A 16790-nucleotide genomic window follows, 5' to 3' on the forward strand; every position below is an offset into this window, starting at 1 on the left:
AAGATGAATAATTAATTCCCCCCCCCCCCCGCGATTTGAGGACTTGACAGGTTCTGTTAAAGAGAGCTAAGATCAGGGGCATACGCAGACAAATGATTGTCTTAAGGAGTTGGGAGTTTGTCCAATAATAGAAAATACTAGGCATGTTACTTCAAAAAACAGCACCCCATGTGTCCATAGCTTGTGTTTGGTATTGCAGATCTGCTCCCTTAAAGGGAACCTGTCACCAGATTTGGTGACTATAAGCTGCGGCAACCACCAGTGAGCTATTATATACAGCATTCTAACATGCTGTATATAAGAGCCCAGACTGCTGTGTAGAACGTAAAAATCACTTTATAATACTCACCTAAAGGGCGGTGTGGTGCAGACTGGTCGAATGGGTGTGTCCATTCTCCGGTACCGGCGCCTCCTCTTTCAGCCATCTTCGTCCTCCATCTGAAGCCTGAGTGCATGACGCGTCCTTCATCATACACACTCGCCAGTCCCGCGCAGGCGCACTAGAATACTGGCTAGTGTGGATGACATAGGTCATACACCCAAGCTTTAGAAGAAAGAGGACAAAGATGGCTGAAAGAGGAGGAGCCGGTATTGGAGAAGGACACCCATCCGACCAGTCAGCACTGCACTGCCCTTTAGGCGAGGATTATAAAGTGATTTTCATGTTCTACACAGCAGCCTGGGCTCTTATATACTGCATGTTAGAATGCTGTACACAAGAGCCCACTGGTGGTGGCCGCAGCTTAGGCTGCTTTCACACAACGTTTTTTTAACATCCGTCATGAACGTTTTTTTAACGCAAAAGCGGATCCAGTGCAAATGCGTTTTCATTTCAATGCATTTGCAATGGACTCGCGTTAACATGCGTTCACCTGCGTTTGCGTGCGTTATAGTGAGGATCCAGCGACTTGCAGTTTTTTAACATTTTTCAAAAACGCTACTTGTAGCGTTTTTGAGCTGCGTCCAAATACTGCAAATTGCTGGATCCTGACTAAACAGCACGCAAACACATGTGAACGCTGGCATGTTGATAGACAGGATCGTGCTTGCTCTACTGAGCATGCACAGAAACCAGTCTCGGGTGATCAGTCCCTCTCTCTCCTCCCTCTCTCACCCTCTCCCTCCACCCTCTCATTCCTCCCTCTCTCTCTCTGTCTCTCCCCCTCCCTCTCCTGTCTCTCTCCCACCTGAGAGCTGCAGACCCTCGTAACCAAGGTAAATATCGGGTAACCACTTCTCTTAGTTACCCGATGTTTACGTTGGTTACGTGTACAGACGCTCGTAACCAAGATAAATATCGGGTATCCAAGCAAGTTACCCGATGTTTACCTTGGTTACGAACCTTCGCAGTTGTAAGAAGCCGGCTCCCAGTCTGGCACGTTTAGTTCCCCTCACTCCCGATCACATGACTCCAATGCCCGCCCATAAACATCCAGTGACAGGATCCTGCAAAATAACACATGTGTTAGCATGCGTTTTTTGCTGTAAAAGCAGGATCCGCTTTTACAGCAAAAAAACGTTCATGACGCATGTTAAAAAAACGTAGTGTGAAAGCAGCCTTATAGTCACCAAATCTGGTGCCAGGTTCCCTTTAACTTTAGGAGAACTGAGCTTCAAAATTGGATGTCACTATGGAGATGTGTAAATCTGTTTCTAGAAGAAAGCAGATATGGATTGCTAAGGTTTAAAGGGCAGCCCCACAACAGATATTTATGGCATATTCACAGGGGAAACCATATCTATCTCCCAAACAGGTCCTCTAATTCCCTTTTCTGTCATGAGCCCCAGCTGCAGTCACAGGAGAGGTGGTCACATAAGAATGTGTGGATATACAATAAATATCTATGAGACAACCCATTGTTTTAAACCATTAATGCTGCATGAAAATATATCCATCATAGAGCAGGTTGGAGTGAATGGAGCAGGCTTAGGAGCTAAGCCCAGTCCACAAAGAATAGATTGCTATATCTGTATTTTTTTTTTATGTCTGTGCATGTGTGTATTGGGATGTCGAACCCGTTACTTAGGTCAACTTTCTGTTTGTTCTGTTGTCTGTGTTTCAATCAACTTTATTGATAGCTGATGTTTTCTTTAGATGTGTTTTGGTGCTTTTACGCTGCGTAAACACAATCAAAAAAGTCTATGGGGAAATTCCACACTGAAAATTCAATGTATTTAATAATAATGATAATTTTATTCATTTATATAGCGCTATTAATTCCACAGCGCTTTTACATACAGTACATTGGCAACACTGTCCCCATTGGGGCTCACAATCTAGAGTCCCTATCTGTATGTCTTTGGAGTGTGGGAGGAAACCGGAGAACCCAGAGAAATCCCACGCAAACACGGAGAGAACATACAAACTCCTTGCAGATGTTGTCCTTGGTGGGATTTGAACCGAGGACCCCAGCGCTGCAAGACTGCAGTGCTAACCACTGAGCCACCATGCCGCCCATTTGCAAGATAAATAGACATGTTGCGGCTTGGAAAAACGCACCACAGATGGGTTTATGGAGAGTAAAAAAGAAGAACAGTGAACATGAGATTTCTATTAATCCCATTCACTTTGCTTGTACTGTAAAATGCAGCGTTTTTGACGCAGCAGAAATAGACAGCGTCAACACGCGAATAACACTCATTGTGGGCAGCACCCGAAGTTATAGGGAAAATAATCAAAACACCAAACTACTACTTTTTGGTCGCCGTACCGCCCACAACAAATGCGATAATGCAGCATGAGTCAGGTACTCAATACTGCAGCCATTTATATTTTACTGTGAAACTTCCTGTATTCACACATAGGACTTATGCAGACGGCTATATTTTTGATCTGAATGCTATCCATCAAGAAATCAGACCATGCTCAGACCAATGTTATTTAATGAGACAATTTTTTTTCACACTGCAATTCAGTGTGTGAAAAATATCCAAGCATGCACGATTTGCCTCCAATATTCCGATGGCCATTCAAGTCTATGCGTCTGCAAAAAAAATTGGACCGCCCTCAGATGACATCCAAGTGCGGTCCAATTTTCATTTACTGACATATTAGAGAAGAGGGAGAAACTTTGTTTTTTATTTTCCACTTCGGAGAAAAACAGATACTGCTCTGATCAAAGTCTCATTAGTGTAATTGGACCACGTTTCTTGGATGGAGAAAATACGTCCATGTGAACCTATTCATAGAGAGAGATCTGTTAGGGGTACTTTGCACGCTGCGACATCGCTAGCCGATTGTAGCGATGCCGAGCGCGATAGTCCCCGCCCTCGGCGCAGATGCGATCTCTTGTGATAGCTGTCGTAGCGAACATTATCGCTACGGCAGCTTCACACGCACTTACCTGCCCTGCGACGTCGCTCTGGCCAGCGACCCGCCTCCTTCCTAAGGGGGTGTGTCGTGCAGCGCCACAGCGACATCACACGGCAGGCGGCCAATAGAAGCAGAGGGGCGGAGATGAGCAGGATGTAAACATCCCGCAAGGAACTCTCAATTGAGGTAAAGCAGAACATCCTGAGACTGAAAAAAAAGACACACATCTAGATGCAAACCATTCATCAATTCCAAAAATAGACAGGCCAGAGTTAAATTTGCTGAAAAACACCTCATGAAGCCAGCTCAGTTCTGGAAAAGTATTCTATGGACAGATGAGACCAAGATCAACCTGTACCAGAATGATGGGAAGAAAAAAGTTTGGAGAAGAAAGGGAACGGCACATGATCCAAGGCACACCACATCCTCTGTAAAACATGGTAGAGGCAACGTGATGACATGGGCATGCATGGCTTTCAATGGCACTGGGTCACTAGTGTTTATTGATGACATAACAGCAGACAAGAGTAGCCGGATGAATTCTGAAGTGTACCGGGATATACTTTCAGCCCAGATTCAGCCAAATGCCGCAAAGTTGATCGGACGGCGCTTCATAGTACAGATGGACAATGACCCCAAGCATACAGCCAAAGCTACCCAGGAGTTCATGAGTGCAAAAAAGTGGAACATTCTGCAATGGCCAAGTCAATCACCAGATCTTAACCCAATTGAGCATGCATTTCATTTGCTCAAATTCTGACTTAAGACGGAAAGACCCACAAAGAAGCAAGACCTGAAGGCTGCGGCTGTAAAGGCCTGGCAAAGCATTAAGAAGGAGGAAACCCAGCGTTTGGTGATGTCCATGGGTTCCAGACTTAAGGCAGTGATTGCCTCCAAAGGATTCGCAACAAAATATTGAAAATAAAAATATTTTTTTGGGGTTTGATTTATTTGTCCAATTACTTTTGACCTCCTAAAATGTGGAGTGTTTGTAAAGAAATGTGTACAATTCCTACAATTTCTATCAGATATTTTTGTTCAAACCTTCAAATTAAACGTTACAATCTGCACTTGAATTCTGCTGTAGAGGTTTCATTTCAAATCCAATGTGGTGGCATGCAGAGCCCAACTCGCGAAAATTGTGTCACTGTCCAAATATTTCTGGACCTAACTGTACAGCAGCATGGAATCAATGGTGTTTTTATAATAAATAATAATAATAATAACGCAGTCTCCTGATTCCCTTTAACAACCCCTTTTTCAATGCAATATTTTCTTGTCTTAAAAAACAGTATGACTCAGGGATCAGGAATTATCCACACACCGTTAGATCATGCTGGAAAAACCAGGTAGTCAAAAATAGGCCCCTGCATAATACCTTCCCTCATTAGGAAACACACAGCCAACCATTAAACCCTAGTCACCCCCCTTAGGGACAGATTGACACACTAGTGGGCGTGACCAGGCGGTTGGAACACGCCCACCCAGGGGTCCAGACAGTCCGGGGCAGGGAAAGAAGTCAGTTCTGTTCAGAGTTCAGTTTGGAGAGGAGTGTGGGCTGGAGCTAGGGGTAGATCCAGCAGTCAAGTCCAAGTTGAGCTGTGCCAGGGTAGGAGCCCTGGTGCCTTGGCTAGGAGGCAGATGGTGGTCTCCGTCAACAGGAGACAGGAAGACGGCTCGGTGGAACTGAGGTGGACCGGGCCAGGGTTGTAGCCCGCCGGTCCCCACACGGGGAACCGACCCGGAAACCGTAGCACAAAGGGGGATACTCGAACCCTGAAGTCAGGAACCAGAACCCAATGGAACTGGTTAATTAACTGATTGAGGCCAGGACTAGAGGTCCTGTCCCACCCAAAGTCCCTCATAGAAGACGACAGCCCACCGATTAGGGATAAGAGGTCACTGCCAGAGCCCATAGATCTCACGGGCCAGCGTCTGCGGGCACGGCTCCTTAGGCCACATCCAGCCGGGAGCGGACTCCTGAGTTTCAAGCTAGGAAGTCTAATTCACACAAAAAGGTGCAGGAAAAGGATAGAGACCACCAGCCGAGTGGTGGACCAGAGCGCAACCAGCCGCGGCACCGGCCACCATCACCTTGGTTTACCAGAGACTCGTGAGTGTTTACTGACAGTGAGTACACCAACACCCCCTGCGGTCATCATTCCCCCTGCACCAGAGCCATCGGGTCCCAGCGCCACCATCCCTGCCCACGGAGGGGTTAACATCTTGCTGCACAACATCTCCCCCGGGTGCCCCGTAACAGCAGCGGTGGTGTCCCAGCTCACCACACACCGTGGGTGGAGTCACGAACTTACTACGGCCTAGCCCGTACATCTACGTTCCCCATTTTATTTGGTGTGCCCGCGAGACCCCCGGGTCCGGAGACCCTCGAGCCACCATCCCTGAACGTCCGGACCCGAGCAGCGTCGGCTGCTGGCACGGGGGCGGCACAGTTTCCTAACAGCTAATGTCCCAGGTTGCTGACCCATGGGTATGCTGTGGAATATCTTCAAAATGTTTTTTCTCTCCATCTAGTGGTAATACACAGATTTTTATTCTCATCGTCTTTGGGAATTTTTACTTTAGAATCTGCTTTGGAATGTACAAGTTCTATTTACTTTACACCAAGTATCTTTTATATTTCCACAGAAAAGTTCTAATATTCAGAATGATAAATAAATAAACGTTGGCTTTGTTGAGTAGCCTGAAGCTGTTTATATAGCGCAGTGTGAAGAGACAGAGAAGAGACACAAGTGTTTTTCAATATAGTAAGAAATTAGGCCAAGGAATGGCTCAGGGTCCAGGCAGAATACTCTAAAGATATTGTGGGAATTCAGGAGTATGTACCCGGAGCACAGCTGCAATGCCAACGATAACATATGAAAGGGCATGTTTGAGGTTACATGCATTTTAAAAAAAGGTGAGGAGAAAAGTGGTCCATATTTAATAAGCAGTTTACAACAGCAAAAAAGTTACAATTGTGCTGCATGCCATATTTATGTGCCGCCCCAGCAGCGGATCGAACCGCTCAGATCCGGGGGTGGTGTTCATTCATGACTCGAGGGTCTCCGGACCCGGGGGCTTAGGGGCCACACTCAAATGTAAAAGGGGGGTATTTACAGGGGATTTTGTTATAGTTCGTGACGCCTCCCGTGGTGTGCAGTAATTGGGGAGTACCACCGCTGCCATTGGGAGTACCCCGGGTGATGGAGTGGGGCAGCAAAGTGACGTTGCCCTCCACGGGTAGGGGTAGGCCCCGGGACTCTGGTTAGTGATGCAGGGACACAGTGCAGGGGTCAGTCGGGTACTCACTCAGCAATGAAGCAGACTCTGACAACAGGGTAAACCAAGTCTCTGAACGCCGTTGCCTCTCGAAGGGAGCTCGTCCGGGTCCAATCCCCCACAGTGCTGCTGGTGGTCTGTAACCTGCCTCCTGGCACTAAGTTTTAGATTGTCTGTTGTGGTCCGGTAGCTTGGAGCTATCCGGGCCCCGCTCTCCACTGTGGCTAAGTGGTGGAGCCTGCTCTCAGGGCTCACACTTGGTATTTCAGTGGGCTGCTTGCTAGGAAAGCCCTATCCCACTCGTTGCGCTAGTGCCCCGATTCTGGAGCTGGTGGGAACAGTCCATAAAGGCCCCATTCTCCTCAGGTTAATTGCTGCATTGCCTGAAGCTTCTCCCCGACCTAGGGTCCGTGTACCCCATTGTGCCTTCGGTCCCGGACCAATGATCGGACCAGGCTGCCGGCCGTCCTCCTCAAAGGGTCCCAGGCACCTAGCCTCAATCCCCTGCGACCGGGGGTCCAACTCCTCTAGGTCCAGACCACCGTCTGTGACCTAGGTTTCCTCTCCCCTGGGAGCTCCAACTCCAGCTTCCTCATAGCTCCTCACAGCTCGAGGACTACCACTCAACTCTCTACTTGACACCTCCCATCTTCCTGCCTGACCCCTAGGTGGGCGGCCCTATTCCTGCTTAAGCAGCCCACTGGTGTGCCTGACAGGTTGACAGGTATGGTGCAAGGTGTATCTAGGATTTGTGATTGCTGATGGAGGCAGCACTGTAGGATGGAGACCCAGAACCATGGGGGGTCGAATACTGCATGGGTAGGATAGTTTGTGCACTACCCTGTGACGACCTGAATAGTCCAGGGGTGACACATTTACACAACAATCTCATCATCGTGACTTTTCCTATCCAATGATGGGGCGTATCAGAAATACATACATTTAACAGCTGCCTGGAAGACCAAGTCCTTCGGGTGACTAGTAATGGAGGCCTGTGACTGATGGCCTCTCTTCACCCCGCTTTACTTGAGTGATATTTGTCTTTTCTATACACACACATATGAAGAGACCATAAAGGGAATGAAGCAGGGAGGAGCCGAAAAGGACTGGCCTCTTGGACGATAGGCATGGTCTAACAGCCAGCTGTTAAATGTATGTTTTTTTATTTTCTCTGAAATGTAGTAGCATTTCAAAGTACAACATGCCGAAGTGAAGTTATGAAGCCAGTGTCTGCTAAATGCTACCTAAACACATACTCATTTAAAAAAAAGTTACGAACAATTGTAAAAAAAAAAGCACTAAAAAATTGAGAAAAAATAATAAGCTAATAAATGTGAGTATTTATGTAAAACAAGAAGAAAGAAGAAAAAGTGCACATTTGGTATTGCCGCTTCCAAGACAAAGTGATCTATAAAATGATTTTAGTTTATTCCAAATAGTGAAAATTGTTTTAAAAAAAAAAAAAAAAAAACAACATGGTAAAAATTGTTTTGTTTTTTTTTTATCATACCACTAAATAAAAAGTGGAATAAAATGCAATAAAAGTTATTTAAATATACAGTTAGGTCCATATATATTTGGATAGAGACAACATTTTTCATATTTTTTGTCCTGTTCATTACTACAATGGATTTTGAACAAAATTCAGATGCAGTTGAAGTTCTGACTTTCAGCTTTAATTCATAGGGTTGAACAAAATGGTTGCATAAAAATGTGGGGAACTAAAGCATTTTATAAACTCAATCCTTTCATTTCAAGGGCTCAAAAATAATTGGACTATAGGAATATGGGTACAGCAATCCGTGCAGCCTTATGAGATTAATGGTTCAACACTGCCCTCTGCTGGCTGAAGTCAGAATAAATGCAAGACAATTAGTAACCTAGGAATCCAAAACTGTAGGATTAGTTCCCGGGAGAAGATTTTAGAGAGACGGACCTGTTCAGCAGCAGACAAGGGAAGAGGAGTGCAGAGCCCAGGAGCTGACCAGAAAAGCAGTTCTGGCGTGAAAAAGGGACAGCACGGGGACTTGCAGACTGAAGGGCAGAAAATAAGTTTCCCCTGCAGAAGATTTGAGTGACAGAGAGACGACTCCAGAGGATACTGGAACAGGGAGTCTGCAAGTCCCACACCCACAAGACCCCTGCATCATCCAGCAAAGCTCCCTAGTCCTTGCACCATCTAGCAAGACTCCCTAGTCCCTGCACCATCCAGCAAGACTCCCTAGTCCCTGCACCATCCAGCAAGACCCCTGCACCATCCAGCAAGACTCCCTAGTCCCTGCACCATCCAGCAAGACTCCCTAGTCCCTGCACCATCCAGCAAGACTCCCTAGTCCCTGCACCATCCAGCAAGACTCCCTAGTCCCTGCACCATCCAGCAAGACTCCCTGGTCCCTGCACCATCCAGCAAGACCCCTGCACCATCCAGCAAGACTCCCAAGACCCCTGCACCACCCTGCAAGACCCGCGCACCATCCAGAGAGACCTCCACACCATCCAGCAAGACCCCCGCTACGCTGGTCAAGACCCCGAGACCCCTGGTATGGCGGTCAAGACCCTCGAGACCCTCACTACGCCATCAAGACCCCCAAGAACCCCACTGCGCCGGTCAAGCCTTAGACATCGCCAGGCAAGACACTCAGCCGTTGGTGACCCGAATACATCAGGCTGTTGCCTCCTGCCCGGCCGTGCGGTACTCAATGCGGGGTTTGTGATAATGGTGGTTTGAGCTTAGTGTACTGTGCAATCTGGTGACTGGAACCTAACAAGACGTAGATTAGTAGCTTAGGTCTACTGACGTAGACTCTGACTGGTCCACAGCCTTTCTGCTGGTAGTTAACATGGGCCACAAATTAATAGAAAGAGTGTCCCTTCCCTGACGTTTTGTAGGCCAGACCTTTATTGATTGCTGCTGTTGAGAACTAAGAAAACTAATTCTTCCCTTGTGATGAGCAACCCCTGTATTTCCAACCCCTGCTTGTGAATTAATACATTTTGTTGCATCACCACTGTGTCCTTCTCTGTGTGCCGCATCTTGACCTTGCTCTCAGAGAACAAATTAAATATTTGGAAATAAAATGTTTATTTCTAATACTTGTTTGAAAATCCTATGTTGGCAGTGCTTGAAGTCTTGAACTCATGCAGATCACCAGATGCTGTATTTATTCCTTTTCAATGCTCGGCCGGCGTTTACTGCAGCGGTATTCAGTATTGCTGTTTGTTTGTGGGTCTTTCTGTCTGAAGTTTATTCTTTAACAAGTGAAACACGGCTCTATTGGGTTGAGATCAGGTGACTGACTTGGCGATTCAAGAATATTCCACTTTGTTACTTTTATAAACTCCTGGGTTGCTTTGTTTTTATGTTTTGGGTCATTGTCCATCTGTATTATGAAATGGCGACCGATCAGTTTGGCTGGATTTGAGCACACAGTATGTTCCTGAACACCCCAGAATTCACCCGGCTGCTTCTGTCCTGTGTAACATCATCAATAAACACTAGTGACTCAGTGCCTCCGGCAGCCAAGCATGCCTGGTCATAACACTGCTTCCGCCGTGTGCTACAGATGATGTGGTATGCTTTGGATCATGAGCTGTAGCATGCTTTTGCAATATTTTTTTCTTTCCATCATTCTGGTAGAGGTTGATCTTGGTTTGATCTGTCCAAAGAATTTTATTCCAGAACAGTGCTATTTTTTTAAATTTTTTTTTAGCAAAGTCCAATCTAGCCTTTTTATTCTTGAGGCTTATGAGTGGCTTGCACCGTGCAGTGAACCCCCTGGATTTGGATATTAATATATCTACATCCTGGATAGTGCTGTTCACTTGGTTGGATGTTGTGAAGGAGTTTCTCTTCACCATGGTGCGATCATCCACCACTGTTGTCAGATCTTTTTTTCATTGTTGAGATCACCAGTGCTTTCTTTCTTTCTTTCTTTCTTTCTTTCTTTCTCAGGATGTACCAAACTCTTGATTTAGCCACTCCTAATATGGTAGTGTCGTGGGAGAGGAGGGCGCTGCGCTCACCACGCTCGGGTCCGGCGCTGCCGCTGCTGCTCGGTGGCTCGAGAGGTGGGCCGGATCCGGGGACTCGAGCGGCGCTCCTCGCCCGTGAGTGAAAGGGGGTAGTGTGGTTTGTGGGATTTTGTCCGGCCACCGCCTGTCCCCGGTCCTACGGTTCCGCGTTGATCTGCCTCTCCTGCAGACGGCCACCACTGTCTGCCAACCTTGCTCTTGGTGCCCGGGCCACGTACCCGGACACAGTCAGTTTGATCCTCTACTACTACTTCATTCCTAAACTGCCACTGCACTCGAGCTCTCCCTCGAGCTTAACTGACTTCCTTTCCCGCCTCCAGGACTTTGAACTCCTCAGTGGGTGGGGCCAACCACCTGGCTCCACCCCACCTGGTGTGGACATCAGCCCCTGGAGGGAGGCAACAAGGATTTGGTGTCTGGCTGATGTGCCTATCTCGGGGTGGGGGTGTCGTGTTGTAGTCCCTGTGATGACCTGGCTAGTCCAGGGCGCCACATTCCCCCTTGGTTAAATGCAGACCGTCCGCGGGCTGCCCATCCATCACCGGTTTTATTTCCAACTGAAAAAGGTAAAAACATATGAAAACATTCAACAAAGGCATGTTTATGAATCTTCCCTTAACGGGAGGAACGGTACTTTAACATTACAAACACATTTTTATTAATAACAGTCGGCTTCCACTCTCCCACCCAAACAACCTGGCCCTGATGCTGCCCCTAAGAAGTGGGCAGCACCCCTTGACCCCAGTCCAGATCCAGGCTGCCCGAGCGGGAACGGGTACGTTGTCTCGTACCCTACTGTCACTTCAGGGGACCCCACGTCCATGGGGGACCCCTGACCCCCGGAGGATTGCCACCAGTTGCGGTAGTGGTGGGCCTGGGCCATCTCTTTCCTCCAGGCCCATCCTCCAAATCAGCCTCTCCGGAGGCGGCAAAGGAAATATGCCCAACATATTTACATTTCCACTTGTTTGTGGGTGCCCTGCTAGTTCTCAGGCATGTCCATAAGCAGTTTCTTATGCAACGGTACAAAGGGTCCCTACGGGGACTACTTGCCGGCAACGGCCGGATCAATCACAGTCGACAATCAGGTAAAAACTTCGGTTTGATTACTTTTCATTTAACAGGTTAACGGTACTGGTGGTCCTAACAGGGACAACGGTGCAACGGAGGAACCGCTGCCTTCACTGCTCACTTTCATACTCCTCACCCGGCCCCGGGTGGAAAAACACGGGTACCAGCCCCTCCAGCGCACGGCAGGCGCGACGGGGAAGGGCCGCCCGATATCCATTATTTCCACTCCGTGGGATGTAAGTGGCCTCCATGTCGTACATGCCGACGACCCCCTCTGCCTCCGAGACAGGCTCTGTGTCAGGCTCGGAGTCACCGTCATCCGTTCCTATGCCAGGCGGGTTGTCACCAGCTGCCACAGTCTCCGGGCTCGCCACTCTTTCTGCTGCCGCTGCAGGGGGCCGCAAGCCAGACGGACCAGCAGTGGCGGGGCACGCGGGCAGGGAAGGCGGATGCAGTATGGGGGCCAGGGGCAGACCGGGTCCCTCGGCCGCAGCGGCCAGTCCCTCAGGGACACAGGGGCATGGGCCACTCACCAGCTCTTCCATCATGGCCTCCATCCCGTACACCCGGGCGACCGCAGCTAACTCCTCCACCTCCGTGGTCCACTGCTCCATCAGAAGACATATCTGATTCCGGTAGCGCTGACAGATCCCCGCCGTTCGGGCCCTGATCCATGCCGCTGTTCCGGGCACTGGCTCCGGGATTTCTGCGTGGCCGGACGGGGCGGACATGTTGGCAGCGGTATCTTCCAGGAACCAAATGGCGGCAGAGTCCTGGCGTCCCTGCTTTTATGGCCTCGGATTACATGCGGCCGGACACCATCCGTCCCCCCTTTGGTCTTTTCTCAGCACCTCCTCTTCAGGGGCGGAGCTTCGGCTTTCGCGCCTCCACTGCTTGAGAAGACGCTCGAGCGGGAAAATCTTCGCGCCCAAGATGGCGGATTCTGAAATTTTTCGGCCGGACACCGCCGGCGGGACACAAGGCGCACCTCTACCAGCCGGTACAATGGTAAGATCCTGTTCGTGACGCCAAATTGTTGCGGGAGAGGAGGGCGCTGCGCTCACCACGCTTGGGTCTGGCGCTGCTGCTGCCGCTGCTGTTCGGTAGCTCGAGTGGTGGGTCGGATCCGGGGACTCGAGCGGCACTCCATGCCCGTGAGTGAAAGGGGGTAGTGTGGTTTGGGGGATTTTGTCCGTGACGCCACCCACGTTTTGTGGTGCGGTTGGGGCACCACCGCTGCTGTTGACGGGGATCCCGGGAGCGATGGCAGGGAGCAGCTGGGATGTTTCTCTCCCCTCCGTGGGTAGGGGGGTTGGTGGTCCCGGGGCCCGGTGAGGTGACGGGGAGGCCGGGTCGGGCAAGGTGCAGGGTCGCTTGGACTGCGCAGCGCGATGCCGGACGACACGGTAGTACTCACTCAGCCACAAATAGATGCAAAGTCTCTGGTAAAACAAACGGATGGACGGGTCCCACAGCCGGCTGCTGTGGTTTCTCCCGGACGGTTGGTGGTGGCTGCCTTTCCCTGCACCTTTTGTGTATCTTCGGTCCTGATGGCTTCCCACCGGTAACCCGTTCCCCAGCGTGTATATGGGCCGGAGGAGCCCTTTTGCCCGCAGGCTCTGGCCCTGGGAACTCTAGCTGTGGTGGTAGCTGTATTTCCCTTGTGCAGGTTGGACGGTTGCCTTCAATCGTGTCTTGGCTGTTTGGAAACCCCTGGGGTTCCTGTCACTAACGGATTTGACCTGTTTAACGGCGACTCCAAGCCTGGTCGGGGTCCGCAGGCCCTGCCGGTTTGTGCTGGCTTCACTTCGCTCCCCGATTCGGTACCAGCGGGCCACCGCCTGTCCCCGGTCCTACGGTTCCGCGTTGATCTGCCTCTTCTGCAGACGGCCACCACCGTCTGCCAACCTTGCTCTCGGTGCCCGGGCCACGTACCCGGACACAGTCAGTTTGCTCCTCTACTACTACTTCACTCCTAAACTGCCACTGCACTCGAGCTCTCCCCGAGCTTAACTGACTTCCTTTCCCGCCTCCAGGACTGTGAACTCCTCAGTGGGTGGGGCCAACCGCCTGGCTCCACCCCACCTGGTGTGGACATCAGCCCCTGGAGGGAGGCAACAAGGATTTGGTGTCTGGCTGATGTGCCTATCTCGGGGTGGGGGTGTCGTGTTGTAGTCCCTGTGACGACCTGGCTAGTCCAGGGCGCCACATTAGCAATTTCTCACATGTTTTTTTCTTCTGTCTTTACAAATAAAGGATGTTTTTTTCACCTGCATGGAGAACTTCTTTGACCGCATGTTTACTTCTCAGCAAAAACTTCAAAATGCAAGCACTGCACCTCAAATCAACTCAAGGAATTTTATGTGCTTAATTGAGACTTAAATAACTAAAGGAATTGCTCACACCGCCCCATGAAACAGCCTATGAGTCAATTGTCCAATTACTTTTGGGCCCTTTAAAACCAGGGTGGCGCATGTAAGGGAGATGAAACTCCTAAACCCTTCATCAAATTTTAATATGGATACCCAAAAATGAAAGCTGAAAGTCAGGACTTTATCTCCATTTCCATTATATAACTACAGTCATATGAAAAAGTTTGAGCACCCCTATTAATGTTAACCTTTTTTCTTTATAACAATTTGGGTTTTTGCAATAGCTATTTCAGTTTCATATATCTAATAACTGATGGACTGAGTAATATTTCTGGATTGAAATGAGGTTTATTGTACTAACAGAAAATGCGCAATCCGCATTTAAGCAAAATTTGACCGGTGCAAAAGTATGGGCACCTCAACATAAAAGTGACATTAATATTTTGTAGATCCTCCTCCTTTTGCAAAAATAACAGCCTCTAGTCGCTTCCTGTAGCTTTCAAAGAGTTCATTGATCCTGGATGAAGGTATATTTGACCATTCCTGTTTACAAAACAATTCAGTTAAGTTTGATGGTCGCCGAGCATGGACAGCACGCTTCCAATCATTCCACAGATTTTCAATGATATTCAGGTCTGGGGACTGGGATGGCCATTCCAGAACATTGTAATTGTTCCTCTACATGAATGCCTGAGTAGATTTGGAGCGGTGTTTTGGATCATTGTCTTGCTGAAATATCCATCCCCTGCGTAACTTCAACTTCGTCACTGATTCTTGCACATTATTATCAAGAATCTGCTGATACGGAGTTGAATCCATGCGACCCTCAACTTTAACAAGATTGCTGATGCCGGCATTGGCCACACAGCCCTAAAGCATGATGGGTAGCAAGTGCTTTTCTTGGAGTGCCGTGTTTTTTTGCCTCCATGCATAACGCCTTTTTGTATGACCAAACAACTCAATCTTTGTTTCATCAGTCTACAGGACCTTCTTGCAAAATGTAACTGGCTTGTCCAAATGTGCTTTTGCATACCTCAGGCGACTCTGTTTGTGGCATGCTTGCAGAAACGGCTTCTTTCGCATCACTCTCCCATACAGCTTTTCCTTGTGCAAAGTGCGCTGTATTGTTGACCGATGCACATTGACACCATCTGCAGCAAGATGATGCTGCAGGTCTTTGGAGGTGGTCTGTGGATTGTCCTTGACTGTTCTCACCATTCTTCTTCTCTGCCTTTCTGATATTTTTCTTCGCCTACCACTTCTGGGCTTAACAAGAACTGTACCTGTGTTCTTCCATTAACTTACTATGTTCCTCACAGTGGAAACTGACAGTTTTAATCTCTGAGACAACTTTTTGTATCCTTCCCCTGAACAACTATGTTGAATAATCTTTGTTTTCAGATCATTTGAGAGTTGTTTTGAGGAGCCCATGATGCCACTCTTCATAGGAGATTCAAATAGGAGAACAACTTGCAAGTGGCCACCTTAAATACCTTTTCTCATGATTGGATACACCTGCCTATGAAGTTCAAAGCTCAATGAGGTTACAAAAACAATTGTGTGCTTTAGTAAGTCAGTAAAAAGTAGTTAGGAGTGTTCAAATCAAGAAATTGATAAGGGTGGCCATACTTTTGCATCGGTCAAATTTTGTTTAAATGCGGATTGCATATTTTCTGTTAGTACAATAAACCTCATTTCAATCCAGAAATATTACTTAGTCCATCAGTTATTAGATATATGAAACTGAAATAGCTGTTGCAAAAACCCAAATTGTTATAAAGAAAAAAGGTTAACATTAATAGGGTGCCCAAACTTTTTCATATGACTGTATAACTTGAATATGTTTCAGGTAAACAGGTAAAAAAAAAACAACAAAATTTGTGTCAGTATCCAAATTTATATGGACCTAACTGTAATAATTATCCCTAAAGTCATTGTATCCTTTAAAACACCATGTCCCACTCAGCCCTGTAGAAAAATAAAGTTACAGCTGTCAGAATAGGGTGACGCAAGAAACTTTTTTTTTCTGTAAAATAGTTTTTAGTTTTCAAAAGAACAAAACATTTAAAAAAAAACAACTATATACCGGTAAATGTAGTATTACTATAATTGTACATAAAGCTGTCTTATCACTTTTACCACATTGTGAACAGCATAAAAATATTCTTTATTACTGATCTTTGTTCATCCTGAACTAAAATGGTGCCTATAAATTTTTCAACTCATCCTGCAAAAAACAAACTCTCAAGCGACTTGGCAGAAAAATAGAAACATTGACGCTCTCAAAATTTGGTGACGCAAAAAGCATTTTTAGTGTGTGTGATCGTTTGAATAACTTAAAAAAAATTGAAAGCTGATATCGCTGTAATTTTACTGACGAAAAATAAATATAAGCAATTTTTTAACTGCTACTGGTTTGTTTATTCTGCATCCCAAATATCCCAAAAAGGCTTGGCTCATATTTATGCTGTGTTCTACCTTGAGTGCTTCCATCCAGGATTCTGTTTAATTCTCTGATGAACATAATTCAGACAAAATCCCCCGATGGCAGATTCCCTATAATGAGACAAATGGCGTTAGAGCCAGTGTGGGCTCTGTTTGGCCTATGATCTGGTGAAGTCCATTAATTTAGGCGTGCACCACAGTTTTGTGAACCACTGGAAAGACGGAAACCGCCACCGGAAACAGATGCCGGTCAGCGTTCAGACTAAAGGCTGCTT

At 47.6% G+C, this 16790-nt stretch overlaps 1 protein-coding gene across 1 annotated transcript in view; it reads right to left on the reverse strand.

The window, feature by feature from the left end:
* The window catches only part of ABCG2 (ATP binding cassette subfamily G member 2 (JR blood group)), a 171217-nt gene that overhangs the window by 132348 nt on the left and 22079 nt on the right, over window positions 1–16790 (reverse strand). The window lies entirely within an intron of this gene.

The sequence above is a fragment of the Anomaloglossus baeobatrachus genome, chromosome 1 (assembly GCF_048569485.1).
Source record: "Anomaloglossus baeobatrachus isolate aAnoBae1 chromosome 1, aAnoBae1.hap1, whole genome shotgun sequence".
Taxonomy (NCBI): Eukaryota; Metazoa; Chordata; class Amphibia; order Anura; family Aromobatidae; genus Anomaloglossus; species Anomaloglossus baeobatrachus.